Source organism: Python bivittatus, unplaced genomic scaffold (assembly GCF_059951505.1).
Source record: "Python bivittatus isolate LINGU-HERP-01145 unplaced genomic scaffold, Pbiv_v1 ctg000390_np1212, whole genome shotgun sequence".
In the NCBI taxonomy this organism is placed as follows: domain Eukaryota; kingdom Metazoa; phylum Chordata; class Lepidosauria; order Squamata; family Pythonidae; genus Python; species Python bivittatus.
This window is the reverse complement of record NW_028277070.1, coordinates 956,844-978,496: the sequence shown is the minus strand read 5'-3', so window position 1 is coordinate 978,496 and position 21,653 is coordinate 956,844. Positions and strand designations below refer to the sequence as shown.

At 50.9% G+C, this 21,653-nt stretch overlaps 1 protein-coding gene across 2 annotated transcripts in view; it reads left to right on the top strand.

The window, feature by feature from the left end:
• BCR (BCR activator of RhoGEF and GTPase) overlaps positions 1–21,653 on the top strand; it is an 86,957-nt gene that overhangs the window by 6,013 nt on the left and 59,291 nt on the right. The window contains exon 1 of one of the 2 annotated variants that reach the window (XM_088143750.1): positions 14,258–14,505. The exons of the other annotated variant lie outside the window; for it this stretch is intronic. The gene's annotated coding sequence lies outside the window, so the exon portion shown is untranslated. Of the gene's footprint in view, positions 1–14,257; positions 14,506–21,653 lie in introns of those variants that run through there. 2 annotated transcript variants of the gene reach the window in all.

The following is a 21,653-nucleotide window of genomic DNA, read 5'->3' as shown; positions in this document are numbered from 1 at the left end:
AAGGAATGTACCTGTAGTTCTGTTGTTGGCTTTGTAAGAAATTCCCAGGCTAGGGAGGAGGCAGGTGTGGATGCAAGGGGGGTTCTTGAAACGCCTGGCTTCCCTGTGCCCTGGCGTCACTTTCCCTCCTGCCAAGACCCCAGTTGGCGCAGAACGTCAGCCGTTTCTAGGGAAGGCGACTTCCGCCTAGCAGGTGAGGCCTTTGTTCAGGCTGGCCTGAAAATTGCTTGGGAATCTCCGGGTTCGGTTCCTTGACAGTCGAAGGACACGCAAGAAAATGCGGCAGGGATGTGATCTCATTACAGTGAGCTCTCTGAGTGGGGAGGAGAGGCCTTCCTGTCAAAAGTGCCTTCCCAGCTGCTCATCTGTGTGGACTGGAGAAGAAGCTGACTGGCTGATCCTGAGGTGGAGGACAGAGGGGCTGATTTACGTTGCGGGGAGAGATGCTAAACGTCCAGGAAGGCTGGAATTATCTCGCAAGCCGTGCTTTAGGTTGTCCTTTGTGTAATCTTTTAGGGGAATGTCAACAATCAGGTTAAAAAACGAAACCACCAACTTTCAGGCTGCAGAGATTCAGGCTGCAATGAGGTCAGAGGGCGGGAAAAGGGACCTGGGATCCTCCTCACGTGAGTCGGTCCTTCCCGGCACCTGGTGGCAGATGGTGGTTTCAGGCTGTGTTGTCTGATCTGGGCTGGGAAGCTCTCTGTGGACAAGCGTTCTGCAGCGCCTGGAGTGTCGCCGTGGGGCTTGAAGTGTGTCTCCATCTTGCTAATTCTGGGGATGCCCCAAAGACTTTGGGAGGTTCTGGTCACAATCCTCTGTCTTGGATTCATCAGCGCTCCCACCGAGGTGTGGGAAAGTGATGTGGGGTCCCTCTGGAGCACTGGGACTGATGTTCTTGCTTTCTTTGCCTTTCCTTTCCTTACACTTAGATATTTTAAAGAAAATACAGGCACAAGGATAAGCAGGGACCGCAAAGAAAGAATAAAAGAGTAAAATACAGATGAAAGACCGAGAGATTTAATAATGTCATGGAGATTATGGTTTTCCAATATAACATTAGTTGGCTGTAAATAACTGAATATGTGACATCGCTTAAAAATGGCCATTCCAGTTATTCCACATTGGGGGGCCCCGTCTTAAGGTGGCAGGAGGTGTTTTGGAAATGCAGCTGAGCGCTCCTGGACAGCCTCGGCTGGTAGCTCCGATCGGGCCTCCTTTGGCATCCCAGCACCGTCCTTGCGGGCGTTGGGTTCTGGCAGAATGAGAAGAAGGGATGCGTTTTGTCTCAGAAGAACCAGAGCCCTTGCTTCAGGGTGGCTGTGTTGGTCTGGTCTTGGGCGGTAGAGGAGCGGCCGAGGGCTGGGGAGCCCCGGGTCCCTTTGGAAGGGGAGGGGATGGCGCAGGAACTGGGGAGGGGGCAGGGAGAAAGGAGGGATCTTTTACAGTATGGGCTGTTTAACTCTCCTGTAAGTTGAAGGTAGGAGAGCCAGTCTGGTGTAGTGGTGAAGGCACCAGGGGACCGTGAATTCTAGTCCTGCCTTAGACACGAAGCCAGCTGGGTGACCCTGGGCCGGTCCCTCTCTCTCAGCCCTGGGAAGGAAGTATCGGCAAGCTGCTTCTGAAATCTTGCCAAGAAAACTGCAGGGACTTGTCCAGGCGGTCACCAGGAGCTCACACTGACTCGAAGGCACAAGTGAAAGAGGGGGGGGGGAGGGAAGGGAAGGGAAGGGGAGAGAGAGAGAGAGGAGAGAGAGAGAGAGAGAGAGAGAGAGAGAGAAAGAAAGAAAAGAAAGAAAGAAAGAAAGAAAGAGAGAAAGAGAGAAAGAAAGAAAGAAAAGTTGAAGTTAATAATATAGTCATTGGAAAGACCAGAAGAGTACTAAAATAACACAATCGCCCATCAGAACCCTTGAAATTCTATTTGCGGTGCCTTTCAGTGCCGCCACCTTTGCCTGACTGAAAGGACCAGCTCTTTCTGCTCCACCTCTTCGCTCCACGTTGCTTTCAGTCCTTCCTTCTCCATGGGGGGATCTGGGCTTTGAGAGCCAGAAGCGAAGGTGAAGCATGAATAACATAATGGATGTTCTGCTCCGCCACCACTAATCTCTTGAGCGATGGCCAGGCTGAGGCAGAGCTGAAGGGAGAAGGCGGTTGGGCTCCAGGCCCTTCACTTTTCTCTTTCTCGAGAGGCCAAACCAGTTTTCACTTCATGACGAAATGCAGGCCGTGTGGCCTTGTCGATTTCCGGCCAAGCTGGCTTCTCTCATTTTGCGTTCTTCTCCAGGCACACGGGGGTGTTTGCAAACCAGTTGCAACTTCAGGGAAGCAGCTTGCTACGCCTTTGGGCCTGTGCCGTTTGACCTTTCCTTCGCCCTTGCTTAACGTGATACCAGATCCATTTAGGAGGTTCTTCAGATAAGCATACTCTTAATCTCAGGGCGCCCAAAGTTGCGGCAGAGGTGGCAAAGGCAAACTTTTAGGGGAGAGAGAAGGGCCTTGGGGCAGTAGTGTAATTCAGCCTGCCAGAGCCAAAGCTGGACCTGCTCTCTGGTGCCAGATTCATCCCACATCTTTCTCCTTTGGGAGAGGTCTGGTATGGCTGAAGTAAGAGGGGAGTGTCAAACACATTTCGCCCTTGACCCCCAGGATTTGCAGGCACGTCCACCCGGGTTGGCCTGTAAAGAGAGTTCCTCTTTCCTTCAGCCACTCGAAGGCAGGACACTTTTGCTGAGAAACCTGGCTGCAAATGAGGCATCTGTTGTGTCGTTCTGTATCCAGAGCACATGCTGTGCCACAAACAAGATATTTTGTTTGAAGCTACATTTCAGCTTCATTGCTCTTGCTGAAATAGACGGATATGCATTTAATGCCAGCTTTAAAAAGGGTTTCATTGCAGCCTTGATGCGAAGCTTCCTCTCCCATCTGTAGATGGCTGCTGAGACGGGGAGGTGTCCGAGAAAGCTCTTTGCAGCCTCCGCACATTCCTTGGGCTGCACCTCTGTGCTCCTTGCCAGAAAGCTCCAGTGGAGGGCTTCGGGGCTCCTGCTTCCCCTCTTAGTTCCCAGGCAAGCCAGGGGTGTGGTGGTGAAGATGCTGGATTAGAATGGGGGGACCAAGCTCAAGGCCGCCATCTGCCCTGGAAGCCCACTGGGACAGTCGTGCTCTTTCGTCTTGACTCACCCACAGAGCTGGTTTTGTTCGGGGGGAACCATGAAGGAAGGAGTGCCTTGAGCTCCTGGGGAAGAGGAGGGATATAATTCTAATAAATCAATAAATCACGTGGGGCTTTAGCCCCTGGCATGACATTGCCTGTCCCCTTGTTGGCTCGCAGGCAAAATTGAGAGGAATTGACAGAATGGGAAATCTGAACAGCATTTCCTACGTGGGCTGTTTTCTCATAGTTTGGAGCTTGTCTAGAGCTGTCTTTGACCCCTGGTGAGAGAGCCGGGAGATTTGGGAGTGGGGGTGGTTTGGCAGGTTGGTCCACCCGCCCGGCTCAGTGGCTAGTGATCAGACAGGGTTGCTGTAGCCCTGGCTCGCTTTGTTCTTGACTAACAGGCAACACCAGCATTTCTGATCCATTTGCCTACAGGTGCCCACCCCAAAAGAAAGCCTGTTTGAGGTGGACAGAGTGGTGCTGGGCTTTATGCAAAGGGACCTGGACCCTGAACCCCTGTAAATCTGTCGCTTGGTTTGGCCTCCATGGCACTGTAGTTGCAAACTTTGTCCAGCATCGCCTTTGGCCCAGCTTGTTTTCTTGAGCTGCTCTCCTCTGCTTCCTTCGGTGTCTTTCCTCATAGAAGGAGAACCACAGTGCTGCCTTGCTGCAGAGGCTGGGCATGCACTCATACAGGATAAGCTGAGCATTGTGAGTTTATCAGTATTTGTGTGAAGGTGAAGAAGATACATTATGAAGCATTCTTTGTTTATTGTTTTCTCTTGTCACGTTCGGGGGAAGTCCCAGTTGGAAGACCACCACTTCACTCCTGTTTCTTTGTCCCACCCTGACAAGTAGCCCCAGTCACAAGAACCTCTCAACCAGGCATGAGATAGTGCTGAGGTGAGGGACGACTGTTTTCCATCATGGTCAGAGAGGAGACTCCAAACTTGGTTTGTTACACGTCTTCCATCCTCCTTTTTCTCCTCCTCCTTGCTTTCCTTGATATTGCATTCCTGCTGCACTGAAAGACAGCCAGGAGCGTTCACATCAAACCCTGGGATTATTTCCCCCCATTCTGTAGGCCAAACACCAGGACTTTGACCAAACAGCCAGTGAGACTGGCAGGGAAACTCAAGGCCTGTTGGATTCCCGTGGTGGGGCTGCTCTTCTTCCAGAGTTCAGAGGCTCTGCTTAGCTTAAGGTGGCTTCCATTCATGGAAGGGTTGTGTTCTTCAGGGGCAGAATCATAAACAGCCATACTGAAGTCTTGGTGACATTGCAGAGCTCAGCTTGTTAAGTGAACAAAGGACAAGAACCACCCTGTAGGTGTAGATAAATCTGGATGATTTATTTACTGGACCAATAGTCTACTCCAATTGCCTGGACTTGGAGCAGTGTATGTGCGTGACTTTCATAAATTAGGTTAAAAACATACGATACAGTCATTAAATAAAAAAATATATCAATTACTCTGATCGAAACCAGTTCCCGTGCTGGGAGGATCACAGTTCAACATCCTGACCCCAAGGCCTGCTGGAACAGCCAGTGGCCTTCCTAAAACCAAGGGGGCGAGAGCTGAATCCGGTTTCATAGAAAGAGGCCTTGGTGTGAGCATGCTGAGGCACAGGGTACATCTCCTAGGACCTGAAATTTGTGATCATTTGGCAATTTCTGGGACCAAAAGGATGTCTGAAATGCAGTATACAACTTTTAGGATAATTTATACCATGTCTTTCCAAAGTCAGAGATTTTTCTTATGGAAAACCAGTATTTAGTCAAATGTGCCTGATCATCTGTAGTAGATGTTGGATCAGTCTCTTCACCATAGAGCAGTGTTTCTCAACCTTGGCAGCTTTCAGATGCGTGGCCTTCAACTCCCAGAATTCCCCAGCCAGTCTTGGGCCAGGCCAGAAGCCCCAAGAGAACCACCCTCCCCACATAGGACTCCTTGCCTCCATTGAGGGAGGGAAGGTGCCTCACTGTCACAGTGTGACTGGCTGCTTCTGGAATGGGAGGTCTACTCTGGTTTGCAAGGATGGCAGTTGACACAAGAGAGTGGAGGCATCTATTTCTGTTTTTTTTTTTTTTTTACTGTATTCAGTGAAGCTATTTACAACAGGTATATTCAACACAATCTTGGTGTCAGGTTTACTCCTGAGTCTTTCCCCCAGAGACTGTTCCCCTTTATAGCTCTCCTGCCAACTGCTTCACCTCCCGGTTCTGGGCTTATCAAGAGAGAGTGAAAAGAAGGAATGTGTTGGATTTGCTGCAATGTGCTCAGCATGCCTTGACTCTCTGCTGGATCCGCTCAGCCGATCATCTCCTCCACAGTAGGGGAAGAACCTCTCTTGGGGTCTTCTGCCCAGTCCTTCCCTAGAGCCCAGGGCTTTGCCAACTTGAGTGAAGATGCTGTCTCTCTGGGACTTCCCTTCCCTTCCTCCAGGGAAGCCACCCTCTTCACCCTCCCCAACCAGGAACCCACATCTGCTCTGCACACTCCTGTAACTTTACTCCCCATTCTCTCCTCTCCTCCACTCTCTCTCTCCAATTTTGGGTCAGACTGGCAGCATGTCCCCATGTCCATGAGGAGGTGGGTGCCCCGCAGGGCTCTAGTTCCCAGTTCTATATACCAGGCTGGGCCAATGGGACTGCTGTCTCAAAACCTCACTGCAACAACCCTGGCTAGGAGCCACATCAACTGGTCAGACCTTGTGGCAGCACAGCTGTCCTTCAAGGCCAAAGTTGAGCTTCTTTTCCCCGTTTCTCACTCCGCTTGCTGAGTCACGCCAGCATAACTGCAGCCATGCCAGGCCCTTAAAAACCATGTGCCACGCTCATCATTGGAACGAAGGCCAAAGGCAGCCTGATGAGAAGGTTCTTCCCTTGCCTTGTGGTTGCAGCTGTGCTGAAGGCAGACCACTGCTCTGGAAAGGCGTGGTGTTGGCATGGAGTGTTCTGCCAGGAGGAGACCTGCATTCTCCCAGTGCGCCTAGAGGAGCACTGTCAATGCAGAAGAGGAAGAAGCCACCCTGAGCCCCTCCCGTAGAGCTCCGTGCAGTAGAGCATCTTTCTGACCTTCAGGGCAGTAAAAGGTCAAAGCCCTAAGCAGTTCCCTTGCCCGTTTGTTCAGCCAGCTCTTTAAGGAGGTAGAAAGCTGTAGGAAGGCTGAAGCTTGGAAGCTTGGAAGACAGACAGCTCCAGGTATGGTGTGTTGACGTCCAAGCCTCTCTCTTCTGGCTGCATCCCAGGATAACTTTGGCATCCTGATAGCTGGGAGTGCCACCTTGGGCTCCCCCAGTGCCCCAGCAGCCTTTTCAGTGGCTTCAGGGACCACCTGGCTGTGATCTTCTGAGACCTCTGAGCAAGCAGGCTTCTGACCCAGATTCCTCTTCAGCCTCCCCACTTGGAAATTTCAGGGTGCAGAGCGCTTGCCGGATCTTAAGCTTTCCAGCCTCGACCCTCTGATGGAAAGAGGGCCTCCTGGCTTACCCTAGAGCAGCATTTCTCAACCTTGGCCTCTTTAAGATGCATGGACTTCAACTCACAGAATTCTGCCATTGTACTAACGGCACTGGCGGGACCCAGAAAGAGGGCCTTTTCTGCCATGGCACCTGCCCTCTGGATCACCATCTTCTCCAGAATTCCCCAGATATGAAGATATGAAGTCCACATATCTTAAAGCAGCCAAGTTAAGAAACCCTGCCCTAGAGGCTACTAGCCAGAGCTCCCAGACTGTGTTCATGTGTTTCACTCACATGCTCTGGAGCAACAGGGTACTGAGTTTTGGGATTTCCTGTGTTTGTTTTTGTTCCAAAGCAGCAACGTATCTTCAGCTTTCATTTTGTGAAAACAGCTGTCATGTTCTCGCTTTTCCAGCCCCCTCCCTGGGATAAAGGTAGGCTGCTGAGGACACATGGCTTTAATGGCATGGTTAAAGAGGGTGTGGTGTGAATGCTCTGGGAAGAGCATTTTAAATTCTGGGTACACCAGGAGAAACAGTCCCACCGTTGTACTGATGGCACAGGCAGAGCCTTGCGGATTGGATCATTGCAGTGCCCTCTACGTGAGGCTGCCCTTGAAGAATATTCAGAAGCTTCAGCTGATACAAGATGTGGTGACGTGGGCAGTTATGGGTGCTGGCCGCTTGGCACATGTGACGCCTCTGCTCCCCAAATTGCATTGGCTGCCAGTAGACTTCCAGATACAATTCAAGGTGCTGGTTGTCACCTTTAAGCCCTTCATGGTGACTTACGGGACTGTCTCTCCCCAGTGGTGTCTGCCTGTCCCATTAGATCCGGCAGGAGAAGCACGTCTGGATCCCGCCCGCAAGAGAGTGCCATTTGGCAGGACCCAGAAAGGGGCTTTTCTGCTGTGGCACCTGCCCTCTGGAACGTCACCTCTCCCGAGATCCGACTTGCCCCGACCCTTTTGGCCTTTCGCAAGCCAATAAAAACTTGGCTTTGCCATCCAACCTGGGGCCCTGATAGCAGGGGTGAGCCTGTGTCATGACTTGTTCAAGTTTGTGAGTTGACTCAGCTGCTATTTTTTATGTTTTTAAATACTGGTTGTGTTTTTACTGTTTTTATTTTGTCTTAGTTGTTAGCCGCCCAGAGTCACATATATGAGATGGGCGGCTGAAATAAATAAATAAATAAATAAAATTGGGGGGGGGTGTCCTTCAGATACCCTGGTGAATCCAGACAAGGATGTGCACAACTCCTTGATCCAGGAATGGAACATTCTGCTTCCCTCCAGATTGCGCCAGATTCCTCCCAGATTTGGCACTGTCTGGAAGTAAATTCTCTGCACCTAAAGTGGATATAGCATTCCGATTAAACTGCCTTGTTTCAGGACTAGAATACTTTGAAACCTTCTGGTCTGAAGTGTGTGAGGGTTTGTGGGGAGGCTGAGAAGGGGGGAGTGGATGGAAGCCACCAAGAGGTAGAAAGTGATTCTTTGTCCGCTGATCTCATAAACGGCAACTCAGCCCAGGTGGGAGAAACTTTTCAGATCACTTGGAGACCCCGCTGATAAGCAAGGGCTGGAAGTTCCTCTTACAGCTTCCTGATTCTGTATTTACCCTGGGTTAGCATTAAAAATGCCTTCCTGAAGTCCGTGGTGTTGTTTTTGCTTCCTTGATCCTGTCCAGATGTGTGGGACTCGGTGGGAGGCTGACTTCCAGAAACCACGGAATTGCCCCCAGAGAGCAGTCTGGAATTTTCAGGAATTCCCAGATCCTTTTTCTAAATCAGGTGGGGCTTTAAATTTTCTGCCTGAGGGCACAAACAAGCAGGAATCCGGCCCCGATCCTTTTTCCATCGGCTGATGAATACCCGGGCCTTGGTCAAAGCCCCTTGCTGAGCTCTCTGCTGCAGCCGTGGTGGCAGAATTGAGGCCAACATTTGTTTGCCTTCTCTGGAAGCGTTGGAGTTGGGGCGGTTGGCGCGTTGTCTGAAGCTTTGAAAGGCGCCTTCCACTCTCGGTGTCTCTCGCACATTCTGGGCTAAAGCCATGGCCAGGGACATGTCTAGTCTATGAACGTGTAAATGTGCATGCATTGCAAAAGATTCAGGAAAGAGTTGGACCTTGCATGCGCTCCACATCTCTCTGCTGTTTTTCAGTTTTTTGCATGAGCGTGAACAAATTGAGGCTGCTTTAAACGTCATACTAAATTGAATGGACTTCTTAAAGCAGCACTGCCTTTGCTCTGGCTCGCACGGAAGGCCGAAAGGGAAGGGGCTGCTTTGATGAGTAGCAGAGAGGTGCAATGCACTTCTTCCCACTCTGGTGTGAAGCACGTGTGTGGGTCTGAAAGAGGACCATTCTTCCCGCTGGCAGGCTGAACTCCTGTTCCCAAATTGGGGCGGTTCTGACCGTTTCCTTGGCTAGAGGAAGATGCCACAAACGGGGCTGAGTGGGGGGCTGCTGCCTCCGGACCTGCTTTGAAGCTTTTCCACTGGATTGCTTCAGGAGGTAGTCCGAGGGGGGAAAGGCACCGCGCGCAGGGCAGCTTCGGGGGTCCGTCAGGGCGGTGAAGTCCTGAAGGAGGAGGGGAGGCCGGTGCGGCCCTTTCTCGCCTGCAGAGGCCGAGCCTGGCTGAGCTGGCAAAGCCTTGAATTAATCATTGTCAGCGGCCGTGACTGCTATCTCCCTCGCGCTGGCTGCACGGGGCGGGGGGGGGGCTTATCTCTGCTCCGCAGGCCCCGGGCAGCGGCTGGGAGAGGCCTGCCAGCGGGGAGTAAATCACAGCCAGATCAGGCCGGCCCAGCAGCCTTTGGAAACGAGCTGGCGATGTTTAGTAGGCGAGCCTGGGCTGAGCTGCGTTCCCCAAAGGCTGCGTCTGGGCCCGGCGGTGCCGTCGGGACAGAGCGGTACCCAACCCGTTGGACGAAAAGAGGAGCCGCCCGAAGTTTCGCCCTTTTCCAGTGGGGTGGCAGAGAGAGCCAAGCTGCGCCAGGTTTCCTGAAATGGCCGGGGATGGCTTTCTGTCCTGAGGTCGAGAGGATCGGCCTGCAAGTCCAGCTGTGCCTCTTCCCTTTATTTCTGGGCTCCCCCTTAACTGGAGATCCGTAGAGCTGGCCCACGCACACACAAGCGTGCGTGTACGACAGTAGAACAATGTAAACTATATTAGAGCGAGATCAAGAAAGAAATACTGACTTTTAAAAGAAAACCTCAAAATTCACAGATCCTCAAGGCTCTAAAAAGCCACGGGGAATGAAAAGAAAAACCTGCCTGGTGGCTAAGGGGACGCAGGATGGGTGCCAGGCAAGGGCGTCGCCCTGCCAGGGTCGGTGCTCCGGCTGAAAAGGTCTGGCCTGGGTGGCACCCGTTCTCCCCCGCCCCCCGGATATTGCCAGCCACTAGTATGAGGAAGTCGTAACTGAGATTGGCTGCAAGGTACTCAGTGTGGTATTCGTGGTTTGCTGGCTAAGCATATTGTCAGCCTAGCTGCTGCCATTGCCAACAAAAATACGGTGTGGTGGTTTTTGTAATGCAGATATGGCTTTATCCTAATTTTTCATTTGCTTTTTGCCCTGGATCTGGACTGCCGGCGCACACCCGTGTGCGAGAGGTTGCAACGCCGCCGGACCCTGCTGGCCTTTCTTGTCTCTCGGGCGCTGGGCCCGGGTGGCCGATGAGCCTGCCTTTCAGGGAGGTGGGGGTGGATGAGGTTGGCCTCGGGTGCGCTTTGGGTGCTTTTGCTTTGAGTGGGACGGCGAGAGGGTAGTCATACGAATGAATGAATGAATGAATGAATGAATGAATGAATGAATGAATGAATGAGAGAGATCTGTGGGCCTTAATATAATTGAGGTGCTCCAGAGGGTGGAGTAAAGCTCTGCCCACCCGCTCAGCGTCACTCATGGTTTTCTGGAAGACCCCGTGACCTTGGCCTTCTGCCAGTAAGGAAGCCGGGGGGCTCAGGATTCTGGCTTGGCCCTAGGAGGATGCCGGCTCTGGGGCTTGTGGGCACGGGGCCTGGTGACTCGGGGGGCTGTCTGCCCCTCTTGTAGCTGGTGGTCAGAGAAGGCGGCCTGGCGGGACTGGTCTTCCCGTTGGAATAAGCATTTCCAGGTTCTCTTTTCTGCTAATACGTTCAAGACAGGTGTGATATTGAACTAGCATGTGCCAAAGTGTGCAGCTGAAAGTCTGGCTGCAGGTGTGTGTTACTGCTAATTTAGTTTTGGTGTTAATGAATATGTAGTTTGCTCAGTAACAGTCATCTGAAAAAAGTTAATTAAAAGTTTGAAACAACCTAATTTGGTGTTATGGCTCACCATTTTGAGAGACAGAGAACGATTCAAAGTGTATCATCGAGACTTCAGCGTAAACCTAAAACAAGCACAGGCGGCCTCAGGGTTCGGTCAAGGTGGTGGCCGTGATGGTGCAGTCGAGGCTCTGCCTGTTTGTCATGACGTTTTTGTGCCGTGCCTTGTGGACACCCCTGGACTGGCATGAAACGGGGCGTCCTCGTTGCCGACCCCAGTCCTGCCTCTGTTTCCAGTCACAGCAGCCGCCGACTTCCTCCGAGGTAAGCATAGCGTTTGCGTGTCTCGAGGCTGCCTTGGACGGGCGGGAGGCGGCTGTAACGCCAGGGCGGCTGGGGGTGCCAGGGAGCCACCTCGGAGGGGCGCAAGGACGATCCTGCCAGATGCAGTCCTGATCCAGGGGCCGAACGGCCTCCAGGAGCATTCAGCCGGTTGCCCTGAAGCAGGAGCTGGTGACTTGAAACCCGCACGGTGACCTGGGCTGTTAGAAAGCTGGAGCTGCTCTAACTGAAAGCTGCTTAAAAATGGGTATGTGTTGCCAGTTGTTTCGTTGTTATCCGGTCCCCTGACAAGCAGCTGCCGAGACCCGGAGGAGAAAACTGCCCGAGTCGGGGATTGGGAGCTGTCCCTGGGGGGATAAATCCAGCCCTGTGCTTAAGTGAGCCGGCCTTCCCCCTCTCAGGATGCGGCTGGGCGTTGCGGAAGAAGGATGCCTCTTCTGCTCCGGGGCTAGCGGCGGTTCCAGTTTCCCAAACTGTCCAGAAATCTCTGGGTGGCGTGAAGAATGTGCTGTCTGGGGGCAGGTGTGTGGGAGCACGGCTGGCAGCGCACTCTGGCCCCCGGGCAAGCGTCCCCTGCGTCCGGCAGACAGGCTGGACCTGTTTTGGCCCGTGGGAGAAGAGGGCTCTGATCCTGCCTTTCTTTCTTTCTCCGCCCGTTCAGAGGGTGCTTCCGGCCGAAGCACAAACCGGTGAACGTCTTACGAAATTAAATGCAATTCTACACGTTTACCGGATACCATCAGACTCCTAGTGAAAGATAACTAGACTCAAGGAACACTTAAGTTGCATAGCCAGTGTTTGCTAGGTCCTGATGCAGAAAATCATTTCTGCTAATGGAGAATCTCGGCTCTGTTTTATCTCTGGTGTGCAAAGTGCCAATTCTGTCAAATCACGGATGGGGACAAGCAGATCAGCAAATGAAAGGTACAGAGTTGGGGGTCCCAGTATGGTCCCTTCAAGCCTGCAGTGGCCTCGGCCAGGCTTCCTGCCCTACCTGCTTTTTTCAGAATAATAATAATGATAATAATAATAATAATAATAATAATAATAGGCTCTATATATTATCTTAGTAAATAAAGGAGAGTCCTCAGTTAAGACCATTAATATTTGAAGAATATCGCATATGTATTTCTTTTAAATAGCGTCTACCTGCTATATAAAATACATTGCATGGGACCACTCTCCTGAGAGTTCAAAAGCTTTGGGAAGATGGTCTGGGATTTGAACCTCGCGTGTCCCCTGAGACTCTCGGTGTTCTAGAAAATGGGAGCAGCACAAGCAGTTCATTCGATTCCTGGTCTCTGGTTTATCCTCATACGACCCCCCCCCCGCCAAATGCAAAAGCAGGCCACCTCTCTCATTGAATACGTGGTCTTTAAATCGACGGTATTCCAGAAGGTTTTCTTTTTTCCTTTCCTTAGTTCTTGTTGCCAGTTTACTTTTATTTCATTTTGGAAAAATAAACATTAAGGAAGGAAAATCAAAGTGAGGGTGGTTGGAATGGCTCAGTGCTTTGCTGGCACTGCCCAGAAGAGGCCAGAGGAAAGCGAAGGCACCTTGCAGGGCAGGCAGGAGACGGGAACCAGCCTCTGTCTCCAGGGCAGGCATCTTGGGAGGGGCAAAGCTGCCAGCAGCTCTTCCGTGAGCTTGCCCGCCACGTCCTCTTAAAATCCCTGTCTGTGCAAAAGAATCGGGTGCTGCTGCTGCTGCAGAGGAGGTCTGGGTCAGCAGTGGGAGCAGATTCAGTGGAAGTGCTCAGGTGGTGGTGGCCCAGATTGCCTAAGACGGCATTTCTCAACCTTGGCAACTGTTAAGACATGTGGACTTCAGCTCCCAGAATTCCCTAGCCAGCAGGCTGGCAAGGGAGTTCTGGGAGTTGAAGTCCACCTCTCTGAAAGTTACCAAGGTTGAGAAACACTGGCCTAAGAGAAGGAACAGCTCTTAAGACCCAGAATATTTTCCAGGGGAAGCCTTGGTTCAGCCTTGTTTTGCAATGCAGTAGATCGCCATCTCTGCCTCAGGCACGTTGAACATTTAAAAAACATCTTCAGCTCTGAAACTTTGTGTTGGCAAAGCCTGCCAAGCAACTTTTAGTAAAAATCCCAACAAAACCATCCTCTAAAATTAGATCTCCTACGCCCGTGGCTCTCTGTGTTTTTCCAGCCCGAATTACTTAGGGGCTTCCTTAATTGTTCTGGTACTCGGAAAAGAACAGAGGAGGGACGCACGGAGCTCTGAGCCCTAAACCTGTCCAAATCAAGGACGTGTCAGGTTGGAAGCCAAGTGCCTGGCAACGTAAGCCAAGATCCTTCTTCTCCTGAGCGGAGCCCTTCTCTGGCTTGCAATGCTCTGAGATGCATTGACCCCCTTCTCTGGCACTGCCCCCTTCGCCCTGCACTTGGCTGCTGGGAAGCGCTCGGACGGCTTTCCAGCTGATGCTGGCATGACGGCAAGAACCAGCTCAGGAAGCGGCAGTGTGTGAGTTGTGTGTGCTGTGGGTGTGCGTGTGGGGGTGGGGATCGAGCACTGTTTGTTCCATGAAGTTCTTCCTCCTCTTTGGAGCTTCTGCGCCTCCTGTCTGAGATCCTGGAGCGCACTGCAGTGGCCGTCCTCTTCCTCCTCCTCCTCCTCCTCCTCCTCTTCAACTGTTGCGAAGTATTAGTGGTTTTTATGTTCATGAAGGCAACAGCTGTCTTGGAGCACAGGAGCAACGCTTGCATTTGTGAAGAAGCTTTATTCAGGGCCTCTCATGCTGCAAATATATTCTCACAGTTCATATATTGTGCTGATCCATAATGTTTGGGCGCAACCATTGTGATTTGAAGATCATGCCTTAACATAGTATGCAAACCTAGGCAATTGTGGCTCTTTCAGCAAAGTTTAAGCGGCATCTTGTCGTAGTCCTAACAGGCCGGCCGGCCGGCCGGCCTTGTTCCCTTGCTGCAGTTGATGGGTGGGCCTCAGGCTTATCAAGCCGGACTGGGCGGGCTCCTTCCCTGTTCGAAGGCCCCCCTTGCTTGGGGGGCGGAGTCGACCTCCCCCCCTTCTGAAAAGGCTTCCTCTGCGCCGCTCCTGGTAGAGCTGCTCTTTCGGTCCTCGGCCTGCCTTCTTTCCAGACAGCCCCGGGGATGCCAGGGTGGCTTCAACAAAGGGCCCTCAGAGCAGGGCAGGTGGGAGGAGGCTGCTCAAATGGCCTTTGTTGGCGGCAGAGAGGACCTTCCTTGCAAACACCGGTTCTGCTTCTGCACTGCTGGTTAAAGAGATAACCGGGTAAATGTGAAACAATGAGGTAATGGAAAATGCAGTAAAATTTTATGTCTGTTTCCTGCAAACGTTAACGCCAGATGATCATAGGGTGATGGGCATCGGTCCCTAAAGCTTACACAGCAGAAGCCTGTTTTAGGAAGGCCGAAAGGATCCTGTAGGTGGGGATGGCTCCCCCTGGGGCGAGGGACTCCTCCACCCGTCCCACAAGCAGGCTAGCCCCGCGACCGCGGAAGACAGCCGTGCTGTGGGAACGGTGGTGGCCTTGGCGACAGGCGGGCCTCACAAAACCAAAGTGCCTGTGGGAAAAGGCGCGTCTTGAGATACTCGAGGCTTCAAGGAAGGAAGTGGTGCTAGGTTAGCCCAGGAGCAAACAGGGAGGGCTTCAGCATTGGGTGCTCTGTGCAGCTGCTGGACTGTCGCCTCCCGGAGCAGCCAGAGCTCCCAGAACCCCTTCGGGAGATTGGCCCCGTATTTCCTTGTTGGGTGCTTCTCAGGACCTCCTCCTCCTCCTCCAAGAAAGGACACCACAGGTGGCATTGAGGGGAAAACCCACTCCTTTTGAGTGCTGATCCTGGAGTGCTTGCAGGGTTTGCTGCTTCCCTGCTCCAGGGCCACCGTCCTCCAACCAGCTGGACAGAGTGAGTCTCACAATTGCCTGCTGTTTCCCAGCACCTCGTCCTGGAATTGCCCAGGGGATGGAAACACGGAAGACTAGTGCGCCCAGCCCACGTCCCTGAATCAGAAAAGGAGCATGGTGAGTGGTGCTGGAGGCCGCCCAGACGTCCCGGAAAATGAATGCCTTCTACAGTACCTGGTTGCCGTCTGGAACCGCCGTGGCAGTTTCAGCATGGACTCCAAACAGAGGTGAATTGAAAGGCATCTAAATAACGCATTCGGGAATCTGGAACCACTTGGCTGCCTCCTGCTTGACCACCATAATCTAAAAATGGAAAGTTTGGCTTAAGTGCTATCCAGTAACTCTTCAGATCAGGAAGACCCAGGAAGACGTTCTGTGCTCCTGGTGGTGCCAGCTGGAACGGGATTCTTTCTAAAAGCATGCATATTGTCCAACTTGAGGAAAACCACATTTTCCATGGCTGCAGTGATGGTTTTGGTTTTAGTATTTTGGGTGTGGCTGCTGAGGGTGGTGTGTTCTACTATTGCTGATATTTATTTTTGTATCAGTTGTTTCAGATGCTTTTTGTTCTAAAATGTAGTCTGAAATACTTTAATTAGGTAACTTCACCGGAGGCATTAGTAATGGTAAAGATTATTTCTTTTGCAAACATTTCAGTACAGTGCTGGTCAAGTGAAGTGGTTGGTGTCAACAGAACCTACTCTCAGGTGCCAGTAAGTGGTGCTTATCCTCTGACAACTAACAGAATGAAGTGCTGGGTTTTGCTATCGGCATGTTATGTGAGCATATCCAAAGGGAGGCAGCTAATTTGGGACAGAGATGTTCAACCTTCCATGGAAAAGAAGTTATTGGTAAGCTATTTAGTAGAAGGGACTGTTGCCCATGATTTAGCACAGATCTTGGTTCTGCCACTGTTGCTATGGAACAAGCCTTCAGCGGGGTTAGCTTACGAAAAAGTTATCTGCCGCCTGTATTCATGCCAATGTTTCATCTAGATCAATATTTCTCAACCTTGGCAGCTTTAAGATGCGTGGACTTCAGGTCCCAGAATTCCCCAGCCAGCGCGCTGACTGGAGATTCTGGGAGTTGAGGCCTACGCATCTTAAAGTGGCCGAACGCTGAGAAACACTGACCTAGATCACTGTCTACAGCCCCTCCCTGAACTGATACCCCTGAAGGATGATCCTGTGGCCTCAGTTCCGTTGCCTTCCCCGGCCCTTCCTCATGGTCATCCTGCAGTCTAGCACTTGCCTATTCTCTCTGGGTGAATCACGCCCCCTGCCACCCCCTGGGACCTCTCACCAAGTCCCCACGTTGCACTTTCTCTCCCGGTCTCTCCCAGGGGAAGGAAAGTCCTCCTAACCAATTTGGCTTCTTCCATGCATTCACATCAGTGGGGGCTTATTTCCCTACTGCTCTTGGTTCTCCAAGTGTTCTGGGCGGGTGTTACAATTAATCTTTGTAGCTTGAGAGAGAGCCACTACCTTCCTGAGGCCAGCCCAGTGCCCTGCTGGAAGTGGTAGCCACCACAGTTCCCACAAAACTGTGTCTGCTCTGCTTCTTCTGTAGTGGTGGCAACGAGTTCACTTCTTTCTCCATCAAAACGGCCACTTCCTGCCTTAGCAAGAGTGTCACGGAATGGAAGATTGAAGGGGACCTTGGGGATTATCTGGTCCAGCACCTTTGCCTAGTGCACCAATCCACTGAAGCAGATCTCCTTCCAGCTGCCATTTAAACACCTACAGCGAAGGAGAATCCGTTGTGTCCTGAGGTAGTCTGCTCCATTCCTAAACAGCTCTTTCCATTAGGAATCTTTCCTGATATCCAGATGAAATCTGCTTCCTTCCTGACTTGCTTTCTGGAACAACCCTGAACAATTTTGCCCCTTTTTCTACTTCACAGCCCTTCGGATAACACTGTCTGAGATGGCTATCGTGTCTCCCCACAGTCTTCTCTTCTCCAGGCATCTCCAACCCTCCTTGTATCTTTTTTTTCTTCCAGTTCTCCTCTGGAAGAGGCAGGAATGATGGCCATCAATGGAGAAAGCTGCCATCTTTCACTCGCTGCCCTAAACCACTCCGTCTGATTTCTGCCTCCTCTCATCCTCTGGTCCGTGATCATGTGTGAAAGCCCTTCAGCTATCCAGTCCTCTCTACACAGCCTTCCAGCTGTTCTATCCAGTTTGCCCACCACCGCCCTTCCTTTTTTCTGCCCACCAGTATTCTCCTTCCAGTTTCCTTTTCCTCCTCCTCTTCTGTACTGCCATCCGCGCCGTCTCATGGGTTTCTTCTGTTGTCGTTCATCAGCCTCCATCTTCACCATCAGCTGCCAACCTTCCAGTCTCTACATTCCCTTACACACCTCCCTGCCCCTTTGACTGTTGTTCCCCATGTCTCCAGCCACAGCACTTGGAGACCAAGCTCTGTCACAGGAAACAGCAAGAAGGATGAGGATTAATAAGGGGCCCCCACCCAGCACTTTTTCTGTTATACCACAAAAAACAGCCGCACCACCCATAGAATCCACGCCCTAATGTATTATATAGTGGACAATGGGCCCTTTCTTCCTCTGAGAAAACCAACATGCACACTTGTCCACTCCTCCAGATTCAGACTATGCTGTGTTGGCTGAATCAAGTCCAACGCTTGCAAGACCACTGAATGCAGGCCACAGGTGTATTCAGGCACCATCTGGCACTGAGGCTGGAGGGCAGATGTTTGTAGCAGTGATCTGGGCTCCTCGTTTTTTCTCCTTTCCCACAATGTTTGAGACGGTGACTGCAAAGAATTCTATCAGTAGAGGTGAATAGCGGTCATCACCAGCATCGTCACCCAGATAAGCAAAGGTTACCACCAGGCACACAATCAAGCAGCAGACATATGCCAATCAAAGAACTACCAGAGGAGCAAAACAAAAAACCCACCCCCACCAGCACTGGCAAGGCAGGCCACAGCACATAAATAGAGAGCAAACCCCATCCCAGTTACCTAGCTGGGTAATGAAACATTTGCAAGAAAAGAACCGAGCTCAGAGCACCCCAAGGACTCCACAATTCTATCAGTATCCAGGAAAATCCTTTATGTTTTCCCTGTCAGTAGCAAGAGGGCTGCTGGGGATCATGCTGAGTCCTGTTAGATTGAGTATTTTCAGCAACCCAGCCTGTGGACTCCTCCTGGGTTGCTTGGCTGGGTGGGAACTAGGCTGTATGGCATACTAGCGGCTTCAGTCTTACCTGCCCTCTAAAGCAGTAATAGGGACTTGACACTCCGGATCTTGTCATGACCCTTGGAGGAAAAGCCAGTTAAAAGGAGGCACTCTATCTACTTTTGCATGGGCGCAAGTGATTTCATCTAAAACTTGCAATGCAAGCTGTTTGCTTTAAAGAGACACCTCATAATTCCAGGCAGCCTCTGGCAGTGGTGGTGGGGGACCCAAAGCCTTGAATGGATGCAGGGCTTTGCCCCAGTGCTGCCTTAAAGCTGGCCCAGCAGTGAGCTCCTGCTTGTGTCCATCATCTTTGCTGCCAAACTTCCAGCACTTGAACTCCAGCACTGACCCAGTAAGCTCATTGCCTTGAAAGGCTCGAGACAGACCCGTCTTAGTCAAGAACGCTTGACCAGCTGCATGTTCCTGAGCAGGGAGCACGGCCGTGGTACGCAGGCCAGCTGAGACTCCAGAGGTGTCAGTTTATGCGTGCGGGGCGAGGGGCACCAGCTGGTTTGCCCCTTGCAACCCTTTCCCGGGAGAGCAGACTTGGCTCCTGCTGTGTTGCATCTAGTTTCCCGTAACGCATTCTGGTCTGTGGCTGTGTTCATGTTTCCAAGAGCAACAACTGGAGTTTTAATATACGGGTGTGTTAAAGCAATTTATATCGGCTGCATCAGTTAGTTTCTGGGCTTGATTAAAAGTGTTGGTATTAATCTGGTCCTGAATCACTTAGGGTTTGAAAATAGGGATGGGTGGATGAATGTGTCAACTTCAGTTTTTCCAATCAAGTTCATTTCTTTCTGTTTCTGCATTACAGTAGTTCTTCTGTGACTTTTTTTTTCATCCTAGCATTTTTCCCACATGTGCAGGGTCTGCTTTTTTTTTCTTCTGGATCAAGCGAACGTTGATCTGTTGCTTGCACAGGAATTGACTGACCGGCTTGTCGCCCGAGCCTGATGTCGTGGGCTGAGAAGAGAGTGGCCCAGGATCAGCCAGCCAGCTTTCATGCCTAAGGCGGGACCAGGACTCGCCATCTCCTGGTTTCTAGCCTGGAGCCGTCACCACTAGACCAAGCTGGCTCTCATTTGTTCTGCAACAAATCTACGTGAAAATTCATATATGCTTTCCCTAACATTATGTTTTTGTTTCCAGTTGTGGTAATACATACATTTTTGCAGGCAATTACCCTGATATATTTTTTTGTAGATTATTTGCCTAAAATATCTATTTTTTATCCTTTTAAAAATTTTGAGTAGCGAACTTGTGGGATAAAATTTGGAAACCAAATACCATGTCTTAGTTTGTATATTTCTTCTGGATATGGGAATGACATAGGTTTTCATTAAAAAGCCAACAGAATAAAATGGTCTTCCTCTCCCATTTGAAGGGTGTTTTACAGGCGGCTGAGCTTTGATGAATCTTACTTGTGCTTTGCTCTGTGGGTTTGGTTTAGGGGGGCTGACCCTGAGCCATGGTTAGGGACCTTTCTTTGCAGCCTGTCGGGGGGGGGGGAGGTACTAATCTGAATGTGCTCAGGCCACCTCCTTGGTTAAAGGGCTGTCTATTTTGGAAGGCAGTTTAGAAAAGAAAATGATGTTTCCATTGGATTCTGCTCGTTGAATGTTGATTTCTTTGTAAACAAACTGACGTTTTGGCCCTTTTAGTTTGATGTTCTGTGAAGTCTTTCTGCCTGGAAAAGTAGGTGTGAACACTTTGCAAAGGTTTTTCAATTTCCTGCTTGACACTTCATTGCACTGCTCTGCGCTGCACACCTCCCCCCCCCCCCACATACATAACCATGCGCCCTGGGCGAGTGGCAGGAGTCTTTCTCCATTGTTTGCCAGTGTTTGGCATTGGCAAGGCTTTCCAGCACTCTGCTGTTTTCCTGCCCCTAGGCTGGGCAGAAAAGTTCTTGCCAAGAGCAACAGCAGGATAGGACAGGGGGCATTTCTAGGAGGCAAATGCTCTCTTCTGCTTTTATGTCTTTTAATTCTCTCCCCTCTGCTGACTCTGGCTCCCACCCCCGCCCACCCCGGCTCTTCCTGCAGCGCATCGGCTGCAGCAATGCCATGCTTGTTAATGCTGTCAAAGCCCGGGGCAGAGTGGCCCCTTTTGGGACGGAGCCCCTCTGCCCTTTGGTGCCAAAGGAAGGAGCGAGAGGGAAGAACAGCTCAATGAAAAACTTTAAATGCAAATCGGGTGGACAGATGGGATGGTATTACGTTACAGGTGTCTGGCTGGAAACGGCTTTGAACGTTATTTATTTAGACTGCCTGCTCAGCTGAGCCAACCCATAAAAGCTGCCCTTCCTGAAGGAGGAGATTTTTCCTCTCTGCCTAAGCTCTTTCCTGACTCCCAAGAAACTCATGATTCCTTCCAAGGCCAGGCTAGCTGAAACGCATAAGATGGAATGCAATTAAGGCATAAACCTGGACCTGAGTTTGCTTTTCCAGAAGGACCCATGAGAAGCCAAGACAAAGCTGCTGAACCCTGAGGTGCAAGCTCGGTCTTTCATTCATGGAGTTGGAGGCTTTAAGGAAAAAACTTTTTGACCTTCAGGATATTATTTGGAAAATATCAGGTAATTTCATGGAAGCAGCAGGGGCTGCAGTGAAGCTTCATGCATAGGGCAGAAGAACAATTGTGGCAGGGGGTAACAAGAATAGGGAGGGTCTGCTTATAGCCTGGTTGATGATTTTGAGGAGGTTGGATGTGGTCGGTTCAGGCTGTGTGATTGAGCAAGGGTGGTGGGAGGGCTAGGTATTTCTAGGCCAGAAAAAATGGCCTGAGGCCAGAGGTTTGTTACAATAACCATGCCCAAGTGTTTACCGCTCCTCTCACTCAAAAGCATGAGGATTTGGCCCGTTGTTAATCGAGCAGGAGAAAGAGGTAGAAGAACTGAACGTTGCTTTGACTGTAAACAAGTCATTTTACAGTTGGCAGTTGCTGGATTTCTTCTTGAACAGTAAACACTCAAAGAGCTGCCTCTTTGAATCCCTGTCTGCAAAGCTTCTAGTTCTCATATAACACGCATTTGTGGTCTGTGCTTATATTGTGGAAGTTTTGGGCATTTTGTACAAGATTGCTCTGCTGAACTCTCTTGGTCTGAAGCATAAGCGCCATACTTGTGGAAAAGGGGCATTTTGCAAGCAGATACACTAAGCGCTCCAGAGCAAGCTTGTTGCTAAATGAGTTAACACCTACCTCAGCTCGAAGGGGGCCATCCAAAAATTAAGTGGAGTTCAGATCTGTGATGCTAAGCATTGAGAATATCCCTCCTATATTTCTTCATAGACTGGCTCTGCAGACCCTGATAGATTCTGATG